The 22,621-nt window shown below is 40.9% G+C and overlaps 1 protein-coding gene across 1 annotated transcript in view; it reads left to right on the top strand.

Annotated features, from left to right (window-relative positions):
- tspan9a (tetraspanin 9a) overlaps window positions 1-22,621 on the top strand; it is a 159,641-nt gene that overhangs the window by 43,276 nt on the left and 93,744 nt on the right. The window contains exon 3 of the mRNA XM_069162469.1: window positions 489-554. The gene's annotated coding sequence lies outside the window, so the exon portion shown is untranslated. The remainder of the gene's footprint in view (window positions 1-488; window positions 555-22,621) is intronic.

Below are 22,621 nucleotides of genomic sequence, written 5' to 3'. Positions count from 1 at the left end.
GATGGACGCATTAGCTTCTGAGCCTTGCCCGCTCACCTTGACATGTTTACGTGTTTGTGCCTTGACGCTGCATTCTGCTGCACCTTGCAAGGTCACCCTCGAAGGGGCTTTATTGTCTTGAGTGAGGCTCAGACCGCTGGCCCGCTATTCTCTAAAATAAGAGACACAATTGTGCTGCTGAGTAACCCGCTGTAAACACAATCTGCCTCAGGTTGTGCTGTGGACACTCTTCAAATTTGAATAACCACTCCAGGCTGGTTGGATACAAGTTTTTTATTCATGTTTTATTGTTTGAATAAGCTTGTTTCCTTAGGACATTATAATTCATGGGATTGGGTGAAGTGGAGGTAATACACGCTTGTAGGAGAACGCTTACTGTTTTATTGAGTCAATAAATGAAAGGGAACGTTTTTTTTTTAAAAAAAGAAACATGATATTTCAAATAACACGAGGTCAAAAACTGACAGACTCGCTGTGTGTTTTTACAGACTTTTGACCTGGTCAGCCTGCTGCGCGGAGAGTCTCTCCTCCTACTTCTTACCCTACAAGGAAAGGTAAGCTTTCTGGTTTCACCTGCCAAACTCCTCTTCCATCTGCTTTGACAATCTGTTGACATCGCAGCAAAATGATACTGAGTCTCTAATTTCCCAAGAGGATTTGATAGCACTCCTCCTCCAAAATCTCCTGTGCATTGTTCTGTTTATGCAACAAGCCCCACTTGGATGGAAAAGCACTTTAACGCACATTAATTCAACCATTCCTCTAATTTCATCCCACACACCGTTACACTTGGAATTGATCTGCACGTTTAGTTGATGAGGATACAGATGTATCAACTTGGCTAATCTTGTCCAGACGACAGTGGAAATTGATAGATATGAAGGTGAATCCCTCTTTTCAAAAGTGAAGGGACCACACTGATGTGCAGAACACCCTCCTTCACGGTACCCCTGCTTCAAAGAGAAGCGCGGCTTAAAGGGGCTAACTAAAATTAGCCGGGCAACAGATAACCTGTGCCTTGAGATCAAAGTGGAGCTGAACTGTCAGGCTCTTCGACGGCGCCTGTGGTGGCAGAGCCCGAGAAGGAGGAATGTAGAGCGAGGGAGACACAGAGATGGGCAGAGAGTGAGGGAGGCTGCAATGCTATTCATGCGAGGGGATGAGTGTTCAGGAGGCCCTGTATCGAGTGTAATGTTCCATGGCAGGAGATTATTCATGGGGGTTTTGGATTGAAGGGTCAAGGTTTTATGTGTGGCACATCGCGCTCTCCCCCAAACACTGCAGCTCCGTCACCTAGAAATGCAAGCATCCTGCTCGGGGCTTTACATTCAGCAGGGTGTGTGATCACGAATGTTTATATGTTTGTGAGCATATTAATGGGAGATAGCTTCTTACCAGTATAATACTGTGCTGTGTCAGACAATTTCTGGAAGAGTTTCCATTGAAGTTTCCATTGAAGTCGCTTCAAGATCAGGCTTCTTTAAGGATTAACAAAAACTTATTCTGCTGGTCTGTTAGGTCCTGCCTGCCATTTAAACATTGTCATTGAACTGGCATTGTCTTAGTTGAGCTTATCGAGTTTGCATTGACACAAACTAGTGTCAGAAGCTTTCCAACATTTGGCAATTACTTTAAGCTATTCCATTAACTCGTACTTTTATGTTTTTCCATTACTTTCAAACTGTTTCTCACTTGCTAACAGGTTTTTATTCACCTCCTTTTGCAACATGCTGTTCATTCGTAACAGCTGATTCAATGTGTGAAGATTTTTTTTTTTTTAATTACTTGAGCTCACTAAATTGTCTTTGTACAAAAAGTAAAAGTAGTCACACCTCTTCCCCTTTCAGATTGTACACATTTGACGGGTGCTGCTGAATGGGGTAATTCATACCAATTAATTGTTATATTTGTTGATCATATATGTTTTATATATAAAAGATGAATCTACATAGTAACTGTAATTGTAGCTGCCAGATATTTCTAGTGGTCCGAGCTTCCAGCTTCCCATTTGAATGGTTTTAACTAGACATTATTATGGCCCGAGCACCGATGGTGCGAAAGCCCAATTATCATTCAAGCGATTATTATTCTCGTTCCTTTTTTTTTTGTCCGCAAAGAACTACATTTTTGGAGGCTTTATCATATACCAAAACTCATGAAAGTTGGTACACTGTCCCGGCGAAAAATTTTGTATTCTAGTGCAGTTGCGAGTGGGCGTGGCCAAATGGCTGGAGGGCGAGGTTACGCCGCACGGTTCAAGGGGAGTGAGTCCCTCTAAGGCAAATCCCTGTAAGGGTAAGCCACATGGTTCACGGGGGCTAAATCCCCCTAAGGCGAGTCCCTCTAAGGATAAGCTACATGGTTCACAGAGTGCTCACAGTCTCAGGTTTCGTGTTCGCGTTGTACATGCAGTCATACTGACACCAAACTAAAGGTCAACAAAATACAAAATACAAATCCCATTAATACATTTTAATGCTATAGTATGACTATTTTTTTTTTTTTTTTCATATTTCGGATGACATGCCGTATGACACAGTAGCGCAGTGGTTAGAGCAGTTGCCTCAGTGAGAAGTAACTGGGTTCGATCGCCACTTGAGGCATACATGTCAGTTCAGAAAAAGGTCATACTCCAAAAAGTGATTAAAAAAAAGAAGTATTTTTTTGTATATAGTATATTGTATATTGTATATATAGCATAGCCAGGGCGATGCGGCTAAGTTTGATGTTTCGCCGTGATGCAGGAAGTTGATGTTTAAGGTCAAACGATGCTCCAAACCTCACGAAACTTTGCACATGCGTCAGGCACCAACTTTCATGAGTCTTTGAAGATGTTAAAGCTGCCAAAAAAAGCCAATTTATTTTTAAGAAGAATAAGGAACGAGATCCAGAAATAAATTAAAACTGCAAGCAGGAATATGCGGACCCTCGCGTGCTGCACGTCGGGGAGCCGCATATCACTGCTTGCAGTTTTAATTCATTAAATCCATTTTATGATTAAGTGTGTTTCTCTGTGAAGGGTCAATATATTGTTAATTGTGCCATCTTGTTTCTGATTTCTTGCTTTAATTGAGCATATTGGCAACAGATTACAGACACTTGTTCAAGCAACATTTTTTTTAATTAAATTAATAGACTAAACTGCTAAAGCATAGAAATGGGATAAGGCCAATTTTATATCATTCTTAACCTTAACCAAGACTTCTATCGTGAACGAAGGATTGTTAGAAATCATTTTTAGGATAATTTGGATTTAATTGAAGGGTCTATGCATATGAAAATATTTACAAGATGATGCAGAATCAGATGACAGCCTCAGTGTCCTCCATGTTTGGAGTGTTGTCTGCCAGGAAAATATTGTATTTTCACTTGTTTGTTGTTTTCTGTGCTGCTTTGGCTTTGGTATCTCTAGTGTATTCTTTTTTTTTTTTTTCTATAATCTTTATCTGTGGAATTGGCTGTTTCCCGCTTGTCTCTTTTCCAGCACGGAGAGTTTCACAGCGAGTTTCTGTGCAGAAGTAAAAAGACTGGAAGGGGCTGCCATGGGGCCTGTTAGTGTTCAGTGTGATTAGATGTGCAATTAGACTAAAGACAACAACAGTCTTTGGGAACAGGCACATTTAAAAGAGTACATGTTGCCTGACAACCATAATTATTTCTTGTGTATGTGAATGATTTATCCTTCCAGTAGCAGATCATTCAGTTCTATTGACAGATAAGGACACACTCCAGCACATCTTACAACCCTCCAGCCTGGGGTAACAACTCCTCTGGTTCTCTATGACCAATAGTGGGTTTGCAGCTCAGTAAAGGGAGGTTAACATACTTGGGTAGCGTGTGTGTGTGTGTGTGTGGACTGTTATTGATACCCCCCCTATTGTGAAAAAAACTGACTGATGCTACTCTGCCTGTGAATCATTTACATATTCATTTCCCCGGCCAAACAGCGCCACATGCACTGGTGGCCACCGGAGACCTTATATTCCTGTCTTTAATTGGCTATTGATTGACTCTGCTACACGGGGAGACAATAAATTACCGCCTGCTTGAGACAGAGGGAGGTAGCAGACAATTTGAGTGTGGGGGTGTCAGTGGTATTCTGAGTGTCAAATCTGCAGCTGCATTATTTATATATCTCATTTTTATTTATGTTGCCCGGATCAATGACGCAATACACAATAGAAAGATGGCAATACAAACTCCCTGTTGGACACAGTTTATTTGCATATGTCAATGCATTGGTTCTGTTTGGTGAGGTGATGCGAGTGTGCAGAGATGCACTGTATATTTGGGAAGGATGAGCTATTCAGTTTGGGTCACCGACAGACTCCATTTGACATGAAATTGGTTCCTACACAACAGACTTCATTGTCAAAATAAATATTGTGACATTATTTATGTATAGGCATCTGTTTGCATGTGTGCCTGTGGGTAAGGTTCTACGAAATGGTTTTCATGGCAATCTAATATGATGATTTGCACTTGAATGAATGTAAACAATAAAAAAAAAACATAAATATGAACAAGCTTTTCTTTAGAAATACAAATATTTAAAAACCTTTGCACATAAAGCACATAAGATTGATGAAACAAGGTTTCTAATTTTCACAGTCAGGAGGGCAATTATTCTGGCGATTTGTGCTTGAGTACGAGCTCACCGCAGCTTTATTGCAATATAAGTCCATGTTAATCATTCAGTCTTTTTACTAGATTCCTAAATCTTATTCTCCAAAACCAAAGACATCACACTGTGCTGATGAAACCTTTCGCCATCAGATAAATACCTGTGTACGGAGTTTTTACACATGTTGTCTGGTGTGACTTTCCTGCGCTGGTCTGATGAACGCAAAGTGGCAGAGCATGTGCACCAGAGACTTCTGCCGGCTGAGTCGGCTAACATCCGGTTTAGGGCATGCGACTTTGAATGTTGATAAAATAATTCAATTGTGTGCCTCTACAGTTTCCAAATAATATCAGATCAAATGGATCATGTTCTGATCATTTTGTACGAAGTTGTGACATCTTTTATTTAATATATCCACAATTTTACATGTCTGATGCTAGATTGGATCAGCGAGAGGGATGCTCTGCCTGTGACTGGCTGTCATGTTTTGGAAGGGTTAGTATCACACGCAGGGAAATAGTTAGGAACCAGTTGATTGACTGACAAAAAAACTATCACAGCAATGTAGGTTTCGGCGTGCCCTTCCCCCCGGCTGATGGAATCTAGCGCCAACCATTTTAAAGCCGCAACAGTAGCAACGGAGTAGCCTACGGCAGAGCTAATGACGCACATGTTTATAGATTTTGTAATCACTCTCACTGGGAAAAGGGGGATAAAAATGTTCTGCATTGCAGGTTTAATATCAAAGTTAATACTCGTGACCGAGGGCATACGAGGTGCAATAAAAAGGTTCTGAAATTGCTCCTGTTGCATGTGAACGGAGGGCTGTACCGTCATGTGCACAGATCAGTGGGAACCCTCATGACTAAGTATTCAAAGTTGCATTGCTCAGCTGATGAAGTTGATCAAGCGACGCAGCTTGGTCTTGGCTACTTATTGATGAAGGTTATAGCTTCGCCCTCCTCTGTGCACTGCACAGTGCTGCACTCTATTTGCATTCAACAGGAGCAGTCTGAACTTTTTGATATCCGGTCGTAAGCTGCTTGATAATTGACATTGCATGTAGACTCAAGCTACATTTAGATTAAGGTTATATGTAATAATGTTTTAATGATGCTTAGGTGTAATATACTATGTAAAAAAAAAAAGAATCCTTGCCTAAAGCTTTAACTTCACTAAAGCCCATCACATTCTCAGCTAATGGAGCCACACTAGAATCACTATTAGCACCACAGCACAATTAGGTGCCAATCACAAATGACCACACACAAATACTGCCTCAAGGGTTAAACGGTCACCCTGTCACACACATAAACACACACACACACACACACACACACACACACACACACACACACACACACACACACATACACACACACACACACACATACGTCACTTCATCCTCTTGATTGTTTGTTCAACCTGTTGGCTTTGTTAAGTCAATCAGCCAGTTTGTCCATTTTAACTGCTTAATATAACCCTACCAGCAGAGCCGGAGGAAATTGTGAGCGGAATTCCAGAGCTCTGTCATCCTGCAGCCACGCTGCTCCTCCAGGCTGGGAACTATCCCAAGAATGTCCCCTCCTGCTGTTGCACACATCCAGGTCCTGTTCTGGTAAATGCCAGCCGACTCAGACGGGCTTTGATGCTAGCCTTGCACGTGAATGCCTGTGTGTGTGTGTGTGTGTGTGTGTGTGTGTGTGTGTGTGTGCGTGTGTGTGCGTGCGTGTGTGTGTGTGTGTGTGTGTGTACTCTTGTTCATGTGAGGTGTGCAAGCATGTGTGCGTGTCTGTGTGAATGCTGACAGGCAGCTAGGTTGAGTATTGATCTGTAGCCATTCTGCCTGAAGCCCAAAGGGCAGGCTGTATCATCTGTCAGTCACTGAGAAGGGCATTACAGCCCCACTGTGATCTCAGATCACAAATCCCACTCAGAAGTAGAGAGCGAGTGGGAAAGAGGAGGGGAGTGAGGAAGTCTGAGAATGAGAAAGGAAAGGCAGAAAGAGACCGAGTTCATGAAATAAGAGGCATGAAAACAATAGCGTGTGTGTGTGTGTGTGTGTGTGTGTTAGCGTGTCTGCAGCTACGCTCTGCCTCGTGAGTGGTAAAGCTGTCCTGCATTCACTCCTCCACGCTGGTTGTTGATTGAGACAAACAGATTCTCTTTTAGGACTCGTGGATGAAGTCGACACTCACCACTGACCTTTTCACCTCCGTGACCACCCACATGCTTTGTCCACTCCACACTCCTCACTGTGACTCTGTCTTTTCACAGCTTCTCTCCACACAGCAACTCATTCACTCAACACTACAGCTTACAACACCGATACATATCGGCTGCATTACATGCACATAAACAGTCACGTATTTGCTCTACACTCATAGCCCTAGGGACAAATAATAAATCACAACCACGTGTGGACCATATCACAGCTCTACTCATAATGACTGTAAAATGACTTCAAAGGTTACAATATCTCGCTATGAGATAAGGGTGCGAATTTAGCTTCTTTTTTTTTGCATGCGTTTTTTCTGCATAAGATCTTAAGTCCCTCTACGGTTTTGATCTTTGTCTGTTCATTTTTTTTTTTTCTGGCACCCTCTGTGTTATTGTCTTTATTCGCCTCTGGTGTAAAATCTATCCATTATTATCATGACTCAGATTGGTTTTGATTTTAAGATGTCTGAAAAGCAACAAGCCCTGTGTGCGTGTGTGTGTCTTTGGCAAGAGATAGTCACAGCTGATTGTATTGACAAAACCCAAGGTCGGCACAACTTGTCTTGCATGACTCCGCTCCACCATGTTCTTTCACAGTGATTATTCCATTACTCTAAATCTTCTAAATCTGTTCCCACCACACATTTAACACGCTGACGGGTCTCTGTGTGGCTTCGGTTTAAATGTTTCATGACACCAACATCGGAGTGTGGGAGCCGCTGTCACTCGTAAAACAGGAGTGCCGATAATGGATAGACAAAGGCCCATCTGTATTTGTTTATCTGTTACCTTTTCATCCCTGCTAATGGATAAATGACCTGTCTGTGCGCTGACACTGTGGCTTTTGTGCTGGGCTCCGTTGATGAGCGTAAATTACTGTCTAAAGGAGGTATGTTGTTAGCACCTGGTAATAACTGCAATTTTGTTAAGCTGACCTGAAACAGCATTAAAGAAAGTCACATAAACAACAACATAAACAGTTACATTTTAGTAGCACAAAGTTGTCTTATTTTTAATAAAGAAACATTTCAAAGTCATCTAGAAATCCCGGGTTTTATTTTATTAGGTTGCTACTTTCATATCTATTCTGAAATAAAATGTCAGAAAAATAAAAACCAGAGTACTTTCTGAGCCTCAGAATTGTATCACTGCGTCAGTGCAAAAAAATACAGCAATTATTCAGTATCCTCGTGAAATATCGTGACTTTTATTGTGTCAATTATTTGTTAAAGTGGCACTTTTTTAACAATGGATTTTGGATGAAAACTCAGTAAAGGTTCAATTTAACTTCAGCTAAGGTTTTGGAGAATTAAGGTGCTTTGTATGAGTCATTGTTTTCCATTCCTCATGTAAATGATGTATCCATAGACGGATGTGCCTGAATACTGTAACTCAATAAATTTCGACTGTTTACATCCCACCCTAATAACACTTCAAGTGACGACTGAATGTGTATTATCCTGCATGCCTATAATCCCATGCAGGTTGTATTTTATATTCTTTCCGCCGACTTCAATTTACATGTCATCTTTCCCTAAGAAGTGGCAGCCTATAATTCATGCCTCCCGCTGTCGTGGCTAATCACCTAATTAGCTGAAGTTAAAAAAAATTTTTTAAAAAAAGTACGTGTCTGCAAATAACCCTGCCAGATACAGTCTGTCGTTATGCGAAGAAGAGACTGATAAGGAAATCTCGCTTTCTTTTAACACATTTTACACACTAGGTTGCTGAAGCAAAAGCATCTCTTGCAGGGAGGTATCGACTGAAAACAAGGCTGAGATGAGCAAGAGCCCTTTGCCGGGGCTTCAATAACCACCAAGGCATCAACAACGATGACACAGATAGTGTTGTTTGTCACAGACTTGTATTTCTGAGTATTGATTGAAGAATAAAACTTTATAATAACATTACTTTTTATACCAGCTCAAGCTTTTGGGAAAAGATGTTGTACAAGATTTGTACAACCCTTAAATCATTTTGTGTGATTCATACACTTTAAGATAATTTAGTTTCATAATGTGCTCGCTCATGAAAATGGGTTTGTGGTTGAAAGCTGCGCATGTGGGTTGAATAGAGAACACTGCTTCAAATGCAACTTAATTTTTCTTTCAGTAATTTCACAAGCAATTTCTTAATGCAAAATCAAGCAGGCCAGTTGATTGCAACTGAAATGACAAAACATGTCAAGTGCAAGTGCTTGAAATGAGCTGATTTGATTTTGAAGTAAGATTCAATTTCTTTCACCTTTTTTTTGTATGTATTTATTTCACTTCTCTTGAGAAAACCTGTGTATCTCAAAGCCAAATTTATGTACTGTGGTATTTTCAGAGGCAAGCAGCTGACAGTTTATAAGTAGAACCAATTAGAAGTAGTAATGTAACATCAAGTCACACTGGATTTGAAAGAGCTATAAATGCCATGAAACACCGTACTGCAAGGCTATAAGGGAATAAGAAGAAAAAGGAAAAGTTGTTAAAAAAAAAAATCCTCAGATCTTCCAAATGGAAACAACCTGTTTGCAACACACAAGTGTTTTCTCCTCCTTTTAGTCCACTTTTTTTTTTTTTTTTTTTTTTTTTATTGATTCTGTTCACCAATCCCGGTGGAAATGATCTTGAAATAGTGTTTTCAAACAGTAATGACGAGGCATGAGGCAAGTGTACTCATGGGTTCTTTCGTGTCAGGTTTAATGTCATTTTTATAAGTTTTGTAGATGATGTAGTTGAGGGTGGCGGCCTTTAAGCAGGTGTGTGTGTGTGTGTGTGTGTGTGTGTGTGTGTGTGTGTATGTGTGTGTGTGTGTGTGTGTGTGCGTGCGTGTGCGTGTAGGAGAAAGGGGAAGTTTCTTGGTGTCTAAACAGATCTGTGTTGCCATGGTGAGGTGATAGGGCAGTGTCTGTGTGCTGTCAACTGTTTGTGTGTGTGTGTGTGTGTGTGTGTGTGTGTGTGTGTGTGTGTGTGTGTGTGTGTGTGTGTGTGTGTGTGTGTGTGTGTGTGAGATGGAGAGTGGTGTTTAATGTGCATGGCTGGAAGGGTGAGTAAGGATTAAAACGAGATTTCGAGCCATTGAGCCGGGGGATTTTATTTTTTTTTCTCTGTAAGTGCCCTCTGTCAAACCCTCATGGCATACTGTCTATTTTTTTGTGTGTGTGTCTGTTCCTCCTGGCGTATATATAAGAACATATGACAATTCATCCTTTACAATGTGATTAATATCTATTCCCTGTAAATTGTTCCTGTAAGCCGGTCTGCATCAAAAGCTTCACTCCACGTTCGTTTTCCTCCGTTTCCTTTTCGGGATTTCACACTCATCTCCACTTTAATCCTTTGACAACAGAAACCATATTCGTATATTTATCGCAATGCTAGCACAAGTTTACCTGCATCAGCATTGTATATATAAATGTAATATTCTGTTTAACCGATATAATCTCGGTGATTCCTTTCATGAAATGTCATCCTGATGAGAATGTTGACACTGTTGAGATTTGATATGATGAAATTCTTTTAAATATCGGATTATGTGGTGATATAGGTCTGAGCGCTGGTTTAATCTCTCACCGGTGTGAGTGTGTGTGTGTGTGTGTGTGTGTGTGTGTGTGTGTGTGTGTGTGTGTGTGTGTGTGTGCGCGTGTGTGCATGTGCGTGCTGGGGCAGAAGTGGGGGGCTTGTAGATGTGAAGCTATCATGCTCTGAATCCCAGAGGTCTGCATATATCCCATGTAGACAGACAGATGGGTTGTTTTTAGTGATGCTGTTGAATGTCACCACTAATGCCAAGGATCAACAGAGATCAGAGGCGACCTTTCACCTCAAAACCAAAGTGTGGGACAAAAGGAGGCTGACCTGGTTGCTGTATGTTCTATGTACATCAATGAGGTAAATAAAAGGTCTGCATAGATTGAGTGTTGTTATGGCCTCCGGTTTCAAATCAGACAGGAGCTTTCATATTGGATGATTCTGAAAAAACCCAGATGTTTTTTTTTGTTTTTGTTTTTTTAACAAGAATTTTCGAGTCAACATTATTTCATCCAAAATCAGTTAAAAGACACATTAGATGCATATTCATTCATGGCAGCATAAACTGATGCAAAGATGTATCTGCAGTTGATCTTTTTTTTTTTTTAAATGAGCAACAAATTCATAATCATCCTAAGGCTGTGAATCTGCTTTACAAATGTGACCCCAGTTAGTCCTGAAACCAGACAGCGGCTGAGCTACCACACACACACACACACACACACACACACACACACACACACACACACTCCTGCACACACTGTCGCTGCATCTGTTTCCAGCTAGCTCACAGCCAACATCTGTACAGTTGATACATCGGCTGTTTGGGTGTAAAAATGTGATGTTGAATTTGCCCTTTTGAATGATGTGTTTTGTAAACACACTACAACACTGTCTGGCAACAAAACACTTAAGGTTAAGGTTAGAGAAAGATACTGCCAATAAAAAGGCAAACGTTAACTGCGGGTCTGTGCAGGAATTATGAGATGCAGAATATGGGTGTGTTTCTTTGGGATACTTTTATATCCATCTGAGGCCATGTAGGCCCATGGGAGTCTCTTTCCACTTATAGGTGTCTGCCAGGCCCTCTCAGCACCAGAGACATGGATTGTACAGTCTGGTTATAAATAGGGAGATTATGCTTGTTGACAGAGTTGGTCAGCATTTCCCGTCGCTGCACATTACCTGCTGTACAGTATACAGTTTATAATACACGACATATGTAATGTGTTTTTTGTGTTATTTCTCCGCTGCCCCCATTAGAGAAGAAAGACTTCCAGCGATGGGGATAAGGTGTGGTGAGCTTTGCTTGCTTGTCCATTTTAAGGCTCCCTTTGTCTGGAGGATCGTCTACTATCCCAGCCGTAAGAGGATTACCGCATGTTATGACATTAAACTGGAAGCGCTGTCATCATCTCCTTCTGACAACAATCCTTCCTCTACATAAACAGGCTCAAAGCTGCTATGCATTACTGAGCCGATACCTGCGTGTCACAAGAAGCACGGCGTTCACGGTTCACTGCAGCCTAACTTTCCCTGCAGTATGATGCATGATTTATTATACATGTAAAATGATTCCTGTGCTGTGCAGTCACGTCAGTCATGTGTTTCGCATTCCTTACAGAATCTTTAGTTATTTCGATTTATGATGCAGCCACCGCTCCATCTCCAGTGCATAACACATCAAGATTCTTTCATCACCTCCTGCGAGTGGGCAAAGCATCAGTCATACCAATGCGTTTGTTTGTGTTCGTGCCCCCTTAGAGCTGGTGGGGAGAAAGACAGAAAGGGGAGATATGAAAGGGCTATACCGCAGGATGAAAAGTGGGATGAAAACTGAAAGAGGAAAAAGACAAAAAGCCAATTGGAGAGTACCATACTTTTTTTCTTTCGAGTTTTGGGTGTGTATGTGCTCTATATACCATGAGCTGACACATAAATTGGAATTGAAACCCCAGCTGGCCATGAGAAATCCATTGAGATTTGTTTTTTTGTTAGCTTCCAACTCTCTCAAATCATGTAATTCTGCCTTCCAGGTGGGCTTATGATTTTCCTCTTTCAAATTATATCACCATAAAAAGTCTGCCTCGCCTTTTTTTTTTTTCCTTTTTTTTAGATGTGTAAATATTTGACTCATGGCTTGCTAAAGAATACATAAAAAAATAAAAAGCCAAAGCCGTGGTATTTCTATAAATAATGGCTCGACTTCTCCCTTGCAACCTTCAAGCCTGTGCACCTGGCATCTAGCACCCCCTAAAGTGTCTTTAGAATTTATCTGGTCCTGCACCCAACAATATTCATCACAATGTAAAACACAGCGCCTCCACAATACATCACAATCTGGCCACAGGGCCACGGTAAATCAAAACTACAATGCCCTTGACGTCTGCATTAGGCCCATAAAATATTATTTTTTTCTATTCAGGCCCAGTGGACGAGGTGTGATCCTTGTTGACCACAGCATCGTGTGCGCACGTGTGTGTGTGTGTGTGTGTGTGTGTGTGTGTGTGTGTGTGTGTGTGTGTGTGTGTGTGTGTGTGTGTGTGTGTGTGTGTGTGTGTGTGTGCGATGTGACATGTGTGAAGCTATAAGCACTTGTGAGGGGGGTTCTGGGTAACGTGACAGCAGGCGGACGCTGTCTGTGTCTACGTCTGTCCCTGGCCTGACTGAGCAGTGATTTATGGCCTCTACCTGCTCAGTGGCTTCGGTCCAGACTCGGTGTGGTCTTTGCACTGCACAGCCAGACATCTTGATGAGAGTCATGCCTCTTCTGTTACAGTACTCGACCAGGCTTATTTACTTGCAATCAGTAACGTGCAGTGATGGCCACACCTGCATGTGTAGTGATTTGTGTGCTGTTTAAACCGATGAGGCACGTGCACAGACGCGTGCAAAATGCATTATAGATGCAGCAGGGGGAATAGTTTCAGCAGATGACCTTTGCTTTATTAGTATTTAAGAGCAAGGAGTGAATGTGTTTGACTTTCAGATTGACTTAGCAGCTAGAGATCAGTGGCGGTGCTCAGATGTGTCCAGCTGGTTTCCATATATGCACCAGCTCTGTGTCTGCAGCACGTCCGAGAGCACTTTGTTCTCGTCTCCTCTAGTCTCCCGTACCGTTGAGATATCTTGATGGGAACTGATGTTCTACGAATTAATGTTTTAACACAGCAACTCTTTCACCTCCCAAGGAGAATGGAAGGATTTTTTTTTTATGCAGTTTTTTTATATATAAAAAAAGCACGAGTTAATTTAAAAAAAACAAACTGATTATTCTCAGTCTCTCGTGTCATTAGTATGCTTGATGAGAGTTTGTTCCCTCTCTGTGGATTGCAGAATAACTTCCACAACACTCCTGTGGTTGTTGTTAGCCCAGTGAGTAGTAGCCCACAGAAGTACAAGTAGCTGAAAATCTGTAACAAGCAGAGGGTGCAGCAGTTTTGGCAGTGGATTAAACACAAAGCCTTGGGCGCATGGAATAAACTGCTCTAAATTGATTTGGCCTGTACTGTTTAACAGAGAATGCTGCTAATAGCATTTCATTAACACTGGTCCATTGCCTCCATGGTTCAGTAGACCTCTATAGACAGAATGCAGATTGATTTACTTTAAACTGCTATAATGGTGAAACAAATTAACTGGGGTTGTGCAAATATTGTTTGTATAACTTTCTGTGATTCCAAGTGTGACTGTGCTGTTTGCTTTCATCCTTCTGGATGGCTTTCATCCCATGTTTGTGGGGTTTACAACAAAACATGGACAGAGTTTTAGAAATTACATTGTGATGTTAAAAACATCAGCAACAGTCTGAAAACATCAATAAAGACAGAACAAAAAGGGGGAAAGCAGAGCAATCAGAGAGGGTTGAGAAAGCTGTTCACAAATTGTGTTCAGAGCTTCTTCACATTCATATTCAAAATCAGGGCTATTCAACTACAATAGCAAGTGGGCCAAATAGAAAAACCACTGGGGGCTCGTGGGCCCTACAGAATACTTTGTCAATTAATCACTGCAAATATTTTTACAGCATATTGTTTATAGAGATATTACCTGAATGGAATAAACTAGTCGCATGCATCCCCTTTCTTTCACCGAGTATTGTGAGTTTCTCTGTGGCCCGCCAACACCGAGTGCAGCATGAGGCTTGACTGAGCGACGTAATGGCAGGTGTGGAGCCGGGTGTAATCCATTAGCTGTCAATAACAGTACATGCTGTCGCTAATACACACAATACACACACACACACACACAATACACACACACACACACACACCGTGATCCTTTCAGTTTCAATCCTGTTGCCAAGGTTACCCACCTAGATCATGTATGACTCAAGATGACCATCCATACTTGCCCACATCCTTATTATGTCTATGGTTCAGCCTGATCTGTCTCTGATCTGATCTGAGCTGTCTCCTGCGAGCCATAGAGGAATTTCAACAGGGCCATGTCCTGCCCGTGGGTCACTAGTTGAATAAGTTGATTCTACATCTTTCTTATTTCCTGTACGGTTGCTCATATAAGTGTTGCATGTTGGATTCCCCAAAACACCAAAAATTGAACACTGAAGTAATCAGGTCTTCAAAATTGCCATATAACACTGTCTGTTCAGCTGCCTTTGTGGGCAAGATTTCATTCACAAATAATGTTTCATAAAGGAATTTTGCTGTTGAAAATCAGAAAATTATGTCAGTTGACAAATGGGACAAGAAACATAAAAGATAAATGGAGCTGCAACAGCAGCAGTGCTATCCGAGTAGTGATGTGTTGTGACAGATTTTAAGAAGGGGGGGGGGGTTGTTTTACTTTGAGTGAAGTGCTAAAAAAAAACTTTGATGGAAGGTGGTCAGGAGGATGTGACATTGATGGAGATTAATGAGAAAACATTCAGCAGGTGATGTTACATGGATGGAAACTACAGAGGATGAATAAGGACCATGAGGCAGCTAAACATTTTTCTCTCACATGGACTAGATGTTGGCATGGCAAAATAAAGTACAGCAGTACTTTAACAACCCATGGTGATAGTGATGAGGTGAATGAAGTTTATTTTAGGCACTTCTTTTTATTTTTATTTGATATCTGTAACCCACATTTGAGTCTGATAGGAACATCATCAGGAATTTTCCCAGGAATTTTGATGAAAAAGTATAGAAAAATTTAGACCCCTGACATAAATAATTACAGTTTATCTTGAGGGGGCATGAGCATCTGTACCAAATTTCCTAGCAGTCCACCTGATAATTGGTAAAACAACCTCAAAACCTTATGTGGGGGCACCAAAAGGGGATTATGAATCATTATGAGTTTTAGTGGAAACTCACCTCATAGTGATTTAAGTCTACTTGACCAACCAGCCGACTGACACTTTCATGCAGCCACACTGCTAGTACAACTAAAAAGAATAGTCAGAAGCCAAGCAGCAGAGCGATATCCTCATTTTTCCCCATGTATGAGTGTCCCAAACTCAGCTAAAGAAAAACCCCAACAACATCATCAAGGTTATTTCAGCAAACTTTAAAAAGCTCCCTCCAAAGGCAAAGAGGTCATCTTTGGCTGAGTTAGATTGTAAGTGACAAGCTGACCTTTGTCTGTAAAAGCAATGAAGGGCCCCTTTAAGGCATTATTAATTCAAAATGACTAGTACATTTGTACAATAGACCGTTTGTGAATTTTTGCACCTTACAGAAAATAATAAGTATGGAAAGTTGCGACTAGTTCTCTTAAAGCACTTGTACACCCCACTTAAAGACAGCAATGTTGCGTGAGGCCTAAAGTGTATATTTCTCTTCTATAAAAGAGCTTTCTACAGTAATTGCTTGTCTGTCTCACACACAAACACAGAGCCCCGGTATGTGTTCGGAGCCTGAGCTGTTATGATTCCGCAGTTTTCTGAATCTTGACCACCTACCAGCTCCGCACTCGCACTGAACTCACACACCCGCCACACACACACACACACCTGCTCTCCCCTCAGTGCTCTCAGCAGGCCTGCCGCCAGTCTCCTCAGCAGTCAGCCAATCAGTGACTGCTCTGCAGTTAAGATCAGACGGTGCTACCCTCATTGGCTGACTCAGAAGCAGACAGCCAGCCTTGCAGCGGCGTTTTGTGAGAGCAGCTCTCGATTGTTCTGTTGCAGAATTAGATATCCCGTATTCAGAGCAGGGCTGTTTCATTAGTTTAATGCCTCACCAGGTTAAAGGGTTTCAGTGGCTAAATGCACCCTTTTCTTCTTTAATCAGATCAACGAAATCATTGCAGTCTCTATCATCATGAGGGCATCTCCTGCTGCACGAAATATTAGAAGTGAAAGAGTCCTGTGAGATTCTTTTCAAACTTTCTCTTGCCCTAAAAGCATTTTTCTCTCTCACTCCTGGTCCTCTTCTCATTCAAAGTTATATAGCTATTGCTTTCACCCGAGAAGATTGTGCATGCAAGTTCTGCCAAAAATTGCTTTTTCTCCCGCGTTTCTTCACTTTGCATCGCGCACTCTGCTACTTCTGTCTGTGTGTTTGTGTGTTTCCTTTTCACTGTTTTCTCATTCAGTCTTACCCTGTGCTGCAGTCACGGCGAGCGATGAATCGACAATTGGCCCACACTATTTCTCAGAGGAGAAAACTCAATCTTCATCTTTCAGTCTGAAAAGGTAGTTTAGGACTTACATGAATGCCGCCTGCAAAAGTCAGCAGATAGCTGTTTTCCTGCACTGCTCCAGAGTTTAGACTCTGTCATGGGTTCATGGTGGTTACTGATAGGTGGACATTGTACATCAAAATTGAAAGAAATTGCTCCATTATGTCACCAAAATAAAATAACATCTGACAGTCTGTAATGCTACAGCAACTGAAGCTGATTTTAAAATCTCTTTGTCTCTAATGTCGAGCCGATGGGTATTCTTAAACCTCTGACCTCCTTTCCCCGAGGCCCTTGCTTTCCTTTTCACATGCCGCCTCCTTCCTCTGGGGAGATGGAGGTGAAGTAAATGGATGAGATGTCCTCAAAGATAATTTTGTAATGCTGCTAGCTTTTCATTTTTTACCAGGCAGGCACAGTTCTCAGACTTTTATCACTTGCCTCTGCGTCTTTGTCATCAGTCTCTCATACATGCGATGCAATGTAGATTAATCTTTGTGGTTTTGTTCTGGGTGCAGATATATTTTTGTTTGTGACTGCACAGTGGGAGCATATTTCCATGCTTTTTAAAGATTTTATGGCGGCATTTATTTTCCTGTGCCAGGACTTCTGTTGGTAGATAATAACTGATTTATAAGGCACTTTGCAGGTAAACTCTTTGATCAGTCCAGACATTGAATTATATCTTGTATTTCTTGCTGTCCAAGGAAGTATTCCAGGCTAGTGGTTATACAGAGTAATTGATACATGAGAGAATGGACTCTTCCTTTTCCAAGAGGGTGTGGTACGGTTTCATAAACACCCAAGTAAACTGCATTAAAAGGGAGGAAACATTGCATTCTATTTGCATAGTAATTAATTTTTGCCCTCTCTTATGTGTTCATAAAACTCACATGAATGTTACTGCAAAAGCAGAGAGTGATAAATAAGTAATATTAATGAAGCCTCCTCTCCTCTGCTCTTCGTGGAGCTGGTATGTTTTCCAGCGTTTTGTGAACTGAGGATGTTTCATTGTGGTCAGTTGCAATGATTTACCTTTTCAAACACCAACGCAGCTCTAATGACCAACAGTTGTCTTTATTAATCTTAATTTGGAATACACCAAAATAGAAATGAATGTTATACCATGAGATCTGGCTGCATTTACATACAGTGCAGTCACAAAGTGTTAGGACAGTGATCTGTTTTATGTTGTTTTGTTCTTCTCCAGCTCACTGAATTGAAAATGGAGACAAAGTGCCGACTTTTTGTTTTCTAAATGGTTGTTGTCATCCATAACCAATGCCATAATTGTATTCTTTTTTATACCTTCATTAGACCTCCAACCTTACATATTAAAAAGCAGGGTGACTCTTACTGTAAATATGCAAATTAGGCAGCCAATGAGCATTTTTATGGCCAAAAAGTGAAATGTCCTTGAGAGACAATAATAGTCATCTGACCTTTAGCCATTTGATCATGTGCTTTTAATTTACTTGCTTGAGAACAAAATTAAGGCCAGAAGCATCTGAAATATGCCAGATGCGATGTGGAATTCAGCCTAGCAGAACATTGTCAGGAAATAAGTGTCTGCTGATGTCTGTGTGTTATAGACGCAAGCTATTAGTTGACTGCAAGGGATTCGCAACAAAATATTTAATATGGTAACCTTATTAAAGTTAAATTGTTGAATTCACTAATATAGCAATAGTTGTAGTAAGAAAGCTGAATGCAGTGCTGCCAAAGCTACTCAGCTTTGCTGCCAGCTTGTCAAAGTAAGTACTCGTGGTATTGACATAATCTGTTGCAGCCCAAAATATAATTTCCTCAGACTTTTATAAAGGAGATGTTTGTAAAGTCAATCAAACCACAATCGAAGTTGGTTATTACTGGGAATTACCAATACATTTTAATGAATTTATGTTAGTCAATCTTTCCTGAAAATAAGGGTGTTTTTTGTTTGCATTATAGGCCACACAACACTGTATCAATAATGGGGAAATTGTTTGATTTATAATTTGCCACTTATAATTTCATAAAAATTCTGGTATACATTTCCTACGGTGCTGTAATGACACTGCCTTTTCTTTGTTCCTGTTAATATATCTATCAAACATACCCATGAGGATCAGAAGTATATACAGTTCAGACTTTTGGTCTACAGCCGAATACTCTTAATGTTTTGCCTTTTCTATTGCCACTGGTCTTTTACTTCGCTCTTCTGTCTTTCCCCTTCTGTCTTTCCCCTTTATCTCCTGGAGAAGAAAATTTAAGTTTGAAGGTCGCTGTTTTGAGGGCAGTCCAGAGTGGTCTTGCAGGACAGTTGTAACAGTTTATTTCTTATTGACAAGAGCATAATTCACATTTCAAAGCTACAATTAATATTAAAATATTAAATATAATAAATTATATTAATATAAATATTAAAAAGTATTAAAACTGCTAGATTTATGGTTTGCTTGATTTATTTTTTTTAACTTGTTTCTTGCCCGGATTGCAGTTGAACGGTGGGAGTACCGTCTGGGACACCATTTGTCACAGCCCGGCTCTTAGACAAAGACAACAACAAAAACAGGAAACGCACGGGTATACTACACAATCAGGTAATTTATTTAGAACAAAAATAATGAAAACACATCCAGACAAGGTTGTGCGAAGTACTTAGACTGTCGGTAACATAGATGAGAGAAAATGTACTGCATGAATGGTGTGTTGTAAAAAAAAAAAGAAGAAGAAAAGAACCAAAAAACCACAACCCAGAGATGTTCTTGAGAAAAATTGCAAAGGAATTGGCTGCTTCCTGGGCTTTTATGTGAGGGGAACACTGAATCCAGATGGGTTCCATTCTGCTGATTAATCTCTCATTGGCTTGCAGCTCTGAACAGCGAACACTGCAACAGTAGGGGAAACAAAACAGAGAGGCTGTCCCACTAGCTAGCTTAAAAAGCAAAACAAACATTAGCTGCATGACTGGGTTCACAACACAATCTGCAGCTAATTCTTTAATGTTTCCTTCTAACTCGTTTTAAACAAAGAAACCTGTAAGAGCCTAACCCATCTGTTAGGTTAAACACATTCTCCTGCAGCACTGCGGTAATGTGGTACATCTCATCGTTACCCAGACAAGCAAGTCAGAGCCTGTGAACACAAGAAAATCTATTTTAAAAACAAAGCCACATTTTTTCCCCGTTTTTTTTTTTTTTTTTATACTTTTCCTGCACAACTATACTGTAAGTACATAAACTACGGCGTAAAACTGACCCACAGACGTGACAATGTACTTCCTATAAATTTCAATCTGACTTTCGATCCAGTCGTACATCAATTTGAGCATTAACATTGACGGCTGTAATATTTCTGAAAGCTCAGACAGCATTTTTTTCATCTTAGTAATATTGGCACCTTCTGTTCTATCTCGGTGTGATGTTGAAACTATAATCCATGCATGCGTGTCTTCCAGTTTCCTAATGTTCATTTCTCTGGTCTTCCCAGTTTTACTGTGGAAAGTTTAGCTTGTTTAGATTCAGCCAGAATCTCAAAAACATTTTTACACTCATTCTGGCCTTTCTTCACAAGCTGGAGCTGATTTTAAGGTGGTTCTTTGTTTTTTTACTAATAAGGCTTTGCATAGACTTGCATCACCTCACGTATGTCAGCTTTACACCATGCACACTGGCATTCCCTCGTTGCTCTCAATGCTGGTTGCCCGGTCATCACTTCAGTTAACAAAAAAGCAGTTCTTCAGCGGCTTTTCCTGCCATGCCACTTATCTCTGCAAGGGATTTCCATTACATGGTAAAGAAGCACATTTAGTTCAAACCTTTGCATCAAGATTGAAACCTTTATTCGCTTCATTACAGCCTACCCTGAAACGTATATTATGTAAGGAAGCCATATGTCAAATATATAATAATTTGACTGTATTGTGTGTTTTAACATGACACACCAGTTATTAGTGATAATGTTTTCCAGCCCCAAGGAGAATTTGTTTTTAGTATGAGCAATAGTAGGCTCAGGACACAAGATGCTAATTAATTAGAGGAATCACAACAGCTCACCCAGAAAGAATTGGGAAGTGCAAAGTATTAGCATAATATTTTCAGCAACCCTCAATCAAACCCTAATTAATATAAATGAGATGACAGATCATTCTGTTCTTAAGGACAATGCTAATTTCAGTTATAGCTGGTTTTACCAGTCACTCACTTCACAGTGCCAAACTTTATTCGAAATCAAATGCTTCCCGGATCTCCAAAAAATGAGAAGGCGTGCATGTAACTATAAGATTGTAAGGAGTCATGTTTCTGAGTGATTAATTCCCGGCAGAACCTGCTCTTTCTCCCTGGCGTCAGGTGACTGACAGCAATTCGAGTGTAATGTAATGTATGCACTGATGTGAGACCATTCCATTCAGGGAACAGCAATGAAACCAAAACTTCAACAAATCTAAATGAAGGCTGCATGTTTATGACGATAGATTGTCAAACTCAAGCAATTTGCCTCCAGACAACCAAAGTCTGTGTAAATTATTTGTCATGCTATGCAAATGGCTTGTAGTGAGAAGGAGAGCCCCATCATTTCCAAATATGATGACAGGGAATTTCAGTGTCAGGGTTCCCGGAACTGTCATTTGTTCTATGTGAACTCAATAAATCTGCCTCATTAATTATACAATTTTATCAACAAATCCCAACCATGTTAAATCCTCATGCAGTCTTTTTTTTGTATTTAAAAACATATACATGGCATCACACAATGAAAAAAAACACAGATGGAGTCTTTATCTTACTGGCAATATGGCATTAGCAGGTTTTCATTGCTTGAATACATTTGCATTACCAAATGAGTGTGGTCAGTCCAGAGGGATGGAATCTTATTTTCTCAGCTCGAAGGTCTGGTCCCTTGTGCTCTGCCATGTGCTCAAAGTACTTGAAACTCCAAAGGAGTCCTGCCTCATCCTGAGTGAGTACACCTCTCAACACATGGCTCATAGGGGAAAATTACCCTCCTCCCTGCCTGAGGACTTTGTTGGCATTTAGAGAATCAGGTCACGACCATTTTCAAGAGCAAAATGACAGTGGTTGTATTATTGCCTTTAATGTGGCTCACGCTGACCTGGAGAGGTATTTAAATATAGTGACATCAGAGTAGGTCACTCTGAGTGGCACTCTTGGGGCAATGAAGCAGAGCTTGTTCCCTTGCATGATAGTTAACTTTGGAGCATGAGGTGAAAGCTGCTTGATATCTGCTGAATCACTGCGGTGCACAGCAATGAGGCATAATGTTAGGATTGTAGGGATGCCAAGGTGTCCAGAGAGCTGGTCTACAGCTTCTGTATGCTTACTGCTTGAGAGAGTTTTTTAACCTGGATGAGGTCCCACTGCTGGACAGGTCCCACACAGCAACCACTGCCAGCAGTTGAGCAGCCAAGCAGGCTAGCAGGGAGGCCTACTGAGTGCCACTATAGGACTTGGGCTGCATGTAGTGCTGCCACCACTCAGTACCTCCGTCGGAAAAAACTATGAATCATAGTCAACACAATGACTGCCTGTTTATCCAGAGTATGCTGCACATGTTGGCTGGATACGGGAGGTATTTACCAGTGTCATGCAGGAGCAGCCAAAGGGGAGGAGAGGGCTCTGTTTCA

This window comes from Embiotoca jacksoni, unplaced genomic scaffold (assembly GCF_022577435.1).
Source record: "Embiotoca jacksoni isolate LCO1_2020_lvr unplaced genomic scaffold, fEmbJac1.0.p SCAF_3, whole genome shotgun sequence".
Classification (NCBI taxonomy): domain Eukaryota; kingdom Metazoa; phylum Chordata; class Actinopteri; family Embiotocidae; genus Embiotoca; species Embiotoca jacksoni.
This window is presented reverse-complemented; position numbering and strand designations above follow the sequence as displayed.